The sequence below is a fragment of the Lepisma saccharinum genome, chromosome 2 (genome assembly GCF_977018435.1).
Source record: "Lepisma saccharinum chromosome 2, izLepSacc3.1, whole genome shotgun sequence".
In the NCBI taxonomy this organism is placed as follows: domain Eukaryota; kingdom Metazoa; phylum Arthropoda; class Insecta; order Zygentoma; family Lepismatidae; genus Lepisma; species Lepisma saccharinum.
In genome coordinates this window covers 57,907,659-57,913,450 of record NC_139230.1, presented here as the reverse complement: position 1 = coordinate 57,913,450, position 5,792 = coordinate 57,907,659, and the positions used below count along the sequence as shown (strand labels likewise).

The window sequence follows — 5,792 nt, the reverse complement described above, 5'->3', positions numbered from 1 at the left end:
AAAATTGTCCGTCGGAAACACGTTAGAGTGGTTTGGCTTGGGTTTCCGAAGAGATGGAAATGACCTCTGGTCCATTGTCTCGAAATGCGGTCACATGGCGTGTCCTCGGTTCTTGCTAGCTTGGGCTCCAGCTGATTATCCTGGTCATCCGTGAAAAATAGTTTCGGCCTCCAGCGGCGAATTCTCCATTGGTCTGGACGAAAATAAGTCTTCCCTTTCTCCGTGACGTCCCATTTTGGTGCAAATATGCCATGTACTTTGCATTATTGACACTCAGAAAAACCCGGCTCCAAACTCCCGACGTCTGGCTCGGATACAAATTTTTCCACAAACTAAACCAAACCTCACACTTTACATTTAAACATAATATGAATAAAAAATGATTCATATAGAACGGTGTTTCTTCACATGTCACTGACTGGACACCGTGACACAGTGGAGCTTTGTACAGAAAATTAGGTATAACTGTGTTCCAATTTTGTTATTCTGCGACGAAACATGGCCATGCAAATGGAGCCATGATTCATCCGGGAAAAAAAATTAATGTGGATCAATTACTCTATCAGTAACATTCTGTTACATCCAATTGCAGATATTCACTCGACTTCCATGATCCCGTGGCTGCAACTCCTGAATTACAATGACGTTGTATGGCTTCAGGTTTAAAAACTTGGTAGCTCGCCACGCAGAAGAGTTGAAAACGTCTGTTTCTTGTGCAAGGCGCCGGAGGTACTTTTGAAAAGTAAGCGTTCTGCAGGATTGTGGGAGGGAGACTGACTGGCAGTGGGGAGATAGGCCAAGGCCCTTATGGGCTGTAGAGCCACGGCTAATCTTTTTAGGTTCCAGTCGTGCTCCAACATCGTCTAATTTCTCTTCAGTAGCTAAGCACACGCCATTTTACCTTTCAAAAGACACTTGCACAGCCAAAAATGATTGTTTAAAAAACTCATGTATTATCAACGGCGATAGATACGGCCGCCAGCATGTTCTGAAATCGCAAGCGGTTCGCCACTTGGCCAGTAGATGCGTCTGTTGCAAAATTATCCAAGGCTGACGGGAGGGCTAGTTCGCGCGGGTGTTTGAATCCGCTGCACAGCTGGGTTCCGTTCCCTCGTCGGCAAAGGTCTCTTAGCTGTCACTGCTTGAATTATTGCCTCTTTCCCAAGCAAGAAACCAAGAAGCAGAGTATATTTACCGTGAAATGGAATCAGTGACACTTTATATCGAACCCTACCGCCGAGGACGTATTTTGAAAGACTTATTAAGTTTAAAATAATGAAAATAATATAATAACTAGAATTAAATAATGAAGATATATTTATTTAATAGATGGTTACTTATTTCCGCACAACTTATTGGAAGGCAAGGATTATATTAGGATCATACGACTTTGAATGATAGTACCAAAGAAGATTTATTACTACGTATAATAGTATGCATGAAATATTACCAGGAATTTTACTTTTCGTCAATTGAATCTAACATCCGTTTTTTATATTCAATAAATATTCAATTCTTTATCTACTTCACATTAATTTCCTTGCCAGGACAGTTCCTTTATTTAATTTTATAAAAATTTTGCCGACCTTAACTACACGTAAGCTAGATAATGAATACATGATGTTATATCACTATCGTTATACCGTCTTTTTACCTATTCATATAATAAAAATATATTTATTAATTTGAATATGTCAATTAATACTACTTTAATTAATTTAATGTAACCGTACTCATTTTAACTTAGCATTATTATTATTGCCATTCAAACTATATAAAAAAATGATTGAATCAGAATTATGACAAAAATACACTGTAATCACTCCGGTATCACTATTCTCCCCATTATTTTCCATTGTATTCTACAATTATATATCTATAGGTATTTTATGTCTGTAATTTTTGCACAAGTCTTTGTTCTTGTATAGTGAAAGACAAGAGAAAGGGCCAGATTGTTTAATTTCATTATTGATTATGTTATTGATTATTTGTATTATCGGTTGTTGTATGTTTATATATTTGCTAATTGTATTGTTTTCTTTGTTTTTTCAACGGTCTGTAATTAGAGGTTTACCTGTGTTGAGGTCAGTAAATAAATAAATAAATAAATAAATTTTGAGACATTCGGTAAGGACATCACTCCGAAATATATTGGTACTAGATACGTGTCTGCCTACCGCGCCCGATTTGAATAAAATGTAGAAAAGGGGGCAGGGGGGGGAAGTAGCGCTTCCTCTTTTTGCATTTCGACAGTTTTTACATGATATGTATTATTTTGTGAGTCAACGCTGTAGTCAGGAAATACATGTACATAACTGATGATTCGCAAGGAAACTTCGTTAAATTCCCATACTTGTTCCGCTCGCAAATCACATCCTCACCAACTTATAATAATATTTCTTCTTCTTCTTCTTTTGCTTTACAGCCCTTGGTGGGCTCTGGCATCCCAAACAATCTTCCTCCAACTCGATCTATCTTGAGCTACATTTTTCCAATCGCGTATATTCATCCTTGTCAAATCTTCCTCAACCGCATCGATCCATCTTCCCCTCGGTCTTCCTTTTGGCCTTGTTCCCCACAATTTCTGATTGAATACCAGGCGTGGTAGCCTATCCTCTTCCATTCTCATGAGATGTCCTGCCCATCTTAAGCGTTGAGATTTTATATATCTCACCACATGTTCATATTGAATCAATCCTTCTAACTCCATATTATTCCTAATTCTATAGGATCCATCTTCATTCTTAACGGGGCCAAATATCTTACGTAATATCTTCCTTTCAAAACACATTACCTTGCTTTCTGCTTTGGATGTAAGTTTCCAAGATTCTGCACCATATGCTATAACTGGTCTAATAAGTGTCCTATACAGTCTTAATTTTGTGTTCCTAGAGAGGTTTTTTGACTTAAATAATTCTATATGTGCATAATACTGTCTATTTCCAGCCTGTATCCTTTGGTAAACAATCTCTTCTTCTTCTATGTTGTTATGTAGAAGAGCTCCAAGGTAAGTAAAAGTGGGTACTCCTTCAATAATATTGTCGTTGCTTACATATACATGTGTGTGTATGTATGTGTGTGTGTGTGTTGGTGTGTGTGTGTGTGTGTGTGTCATAGAACATCACTACTTCCAAGCACAAACTTGATGTGGCTCTTACAGAAACATCTGTTTTTGAAGTGGAACGATCACGAAAAGGTTTGCACTGGCCTCCCCGATGGTGCAGTGGTATCGTCGTGGCCTTGTAAGCAAGGGGTCCAGAGATCGATACCCGGTGGAGGCACATTCAACTTTAAACTGTCCCAATTGGCCTTACTATGCATAAAGTGGACTTAAAACAATAAATCAACCAACCAACGAAAAGGTTTACTGTTTCTTTGCAAATCTGCAATTAATGTAAAATTAAGTATAAAAACGTAATTTTTGCTAACTTCAGATTTAAAAACAAATTTTTACTTCGAATTCTTCATTAACAATAACAAAGTGATATAAAATATTGGATAAAATTCTTGCCTTCCCTGAGAATCAAATTAGAGATTTACAGGTTAGGAAAGGGGAGGGAGAATTTCCTGGCTTCTTCCCCTTCAGTGTGAACGGTGCCTCCTACGGTCTACATTCCATTCAAAATTTCTTCTTAGTTTCAGATATATTTTGCATCCCCCCCTTGTAATTTAAAATGTCCCGAGTTTGGTATCTGGTGAACGCCTAATAATTACTCAACCCCACTATAAATGTAGATCCAGTCCCGATTAGTCTATCTGTATATAAAGTAACAGAAACTCAAACTCAAGATACTCAAACGATTTGCATAGGGTTGGAGGCGGCTGGTGCAGTGAGAGAGCCCCCTCTGCTCAATCAAAATTAGGAAACAAAAACTTTTCAGTCAGTAAAAACATCGTGGTACGTACATTAAAATTTTGGTTTCAATTACATATTCGACGTCGATCTTGTTCACCAGATTACCAATTGTGATAACTTTTCTCTTCTTTAAAAACTACACAAGGAAACAAGTTCAAAACGTGAATTGGACAAGGTTTCTTCTCTAGAACTGATTTTTAAAAGAACATGTCTTAGAGATGCTCTGAAGGGAATTCTATTCTTAAAACGCCAATCAGAATAAGGGATCAGCACTTATGTATATTTTGCCCCGCAGGCACGTGATCGCGGGGTGGGGGGTGAGGCTGAAGACCGATCCGAAATCCTACAAATATGTAATTAAAATTGGGTATAGCGGTGGTTAATTTTACTTACATTAAACATCTTGTACAATAACTTGTAATACGAGGGAGTATCAAAAAGGTCGTGCAATCTCCTGGAAGGAAACATACTAGAAACCCCCTCGGATATGTGTATTGCACAATGGTCCTTCAAGGTTAAGCACAATTTTTTTGTCTGTTTTGGATGTTTATTATAATAATAATAATAATCCTTTGCGCAACAGCCCTGAAGGGCCTTGGCTTACCTACCGACTGCCGGTCTCCCTCCCACGCTTTCCTTCGTCACCTCTAAGCGTGGAGATCTGCAACCAGTATTGGAATAGCCGGGGGGTCAGCCCGACGTATCCCCAGCCGTTATAGTAGGTGTCCGTGACCGGATTACGCTCACTCACTCGGAGATCCCCAATTTCCTCACGATAGTGGGTTGCCACCGGCCCTATAGAGCCGGATTCGAATTCACACCCTCTACAAGCCGCCGCCCCGCCCCCCCCCCCCCCCCGAGATGGAAAAATGCCTGTACTAAACACCATTACTAAATTTCCTGACTGTACATGGAAAAAATAAAATCATAACTGCCCCCTGAGAGAATCGAACTCCCGACCCCTGGTTTACAAGACCAGTGCTCTAACCACTGAGCTAAGGAGGCAATATAGCTTATATAAGCTTAAGAACGTATAAAACCGATCGCTGCGGAAAATGTGCGTACAATTTACGTGCATTTCAATTTCATGATGATATACCATTGCACAACAGTAAGACGTGCCTATTCAGTGTCTTTTACCCCTACCGATGCTTCTGTAGATGTAATACTGTAATGCACATATTATGTTTCAGTACTATCGCACGACAAGAATGCCTGCAGAGATATTGTCAGTTTTCGCGAATATTGCTGCTTCTTGAAGAAGTAATACCGAAATAATGTTTCACTTGCGACGCATAGAACATAATGGTATGGCAACCCCGTTGTTAGGAGTGTGCCACAGCCAGGGTGGATAAAAATCATGATTTTTATTTTGAAAAATCATTTTTGATATTTTTTTTAAATCTATATTCTTGATTATTTTTTTAAAAAAACGCTTAAAATAACTTGTATGGTAAAAACCCGCCAAAAACGCCATCATCATGAAATTGAAATGCACGTAAATTGTACGCACATTTTCCGCAGCGATCGGCTTTATACGTTCTTAAGCACATTTAAGCAATACTGCTTGTATCGCCTCCTTAGCTCAGTGGTAAGAGTACTGGTCTCGTAAATCAGGAGTCGGGAGTTCGATCCTCCCAGGTGGCTGACAATTTTTCCTGTAAGATTGTAGAATATTTAGTGAATTCTTCCTTAAATAGTATATGTGCTGTACTTCGCTCTTAAGTCTGTAAGTCATGTACAGTTATGGAATAAAGAACTTTCCAATTAGAGCCTTTATACCAGTAGTCTTTGGGGGAGTATTTCTTTCCATGACTGTACACAAGTATAATATTACACAAAACATACGACTTAATGTATACATTATCTGGTAAGCTACAGAAATAATATATTCTGTAGTTTTTCAGGTATCATCTATTACTTGGAAAAAGCTGAA

At 38.6% G+C, this 5,792-nt stretch overlaps 2 non-coding genes across 2 annotated transcripts; one reads left to right on the top strand and one right to left on the bottom strand.

Annotated features, from left to right (window-relative positions):
- Positions 1-4,788: 4,788 nt before the first annotated feature.
- Positions 4,789-4,861, bottom strand: TRNAT-UGU (transfer RNA threonine (anticodon UGU)). Its single transcript has one exon. It is a non-coding gene; the product is annotated as a tRNA-Thr (tRNA).
- A 569-nt stretch (positions 4,862-5,430) lies between these two features.
- On the top strand, positions 5,431-5,503 carry TRNAT-CGU (transfer RNA threonine (anticodon CGU)). Its single transcript has one exon. It is a non-coding gene; the product is annotated as a tRNA-Thr (tRNA).
- The last annotated feature ends 289 nt before the right edge of the window (positions 5,504-5,792 follow it).